Below are 289 nucleotides of genomic sequence, written 5' to 3' on the forward strand. Positions count from 1 at the left end.
GATATCAATTAGAAACGCCAAAGTTCAACTGGAACTAAGTCTATCAAAGGACATCAAGAATAACAAGAAGGGCTTCTTCAAGTATGTCAGCAGTAAGCGTAAGACCAGGGGTAATGTGGGACTGCTGCTGAATGAAATGGGTGCCCTGGTGACAGAAGATACAGAGAAGGTGGAGCTACTGAATGCCTTCTTTGCTTCAGTCTTCACTGTCGAGGCTGGCCCTCAGGCTCCCCAGTCCTGGCAGGTAAGCGAGCAAGCTTGGAGAAAGGACGACCTTCCCTCTGTCGAT

Source organism: Egretta garzetta, unplaced genomic scaffold, assembly GCF_000687185.1.
Source record: "Egretta garzetta isolate BGI_Z169 unplaced genomic scaffold, ASM68718v1 scaffold179, whole genome shotgun sequence".
Classification (NCBI taxonomy): domain Eukaryota; kingdom Metazoa; phylum Chordata; class Aves; order Pelecaniformes; family Ardeidae; genus Egretta; species Egretta garzetta.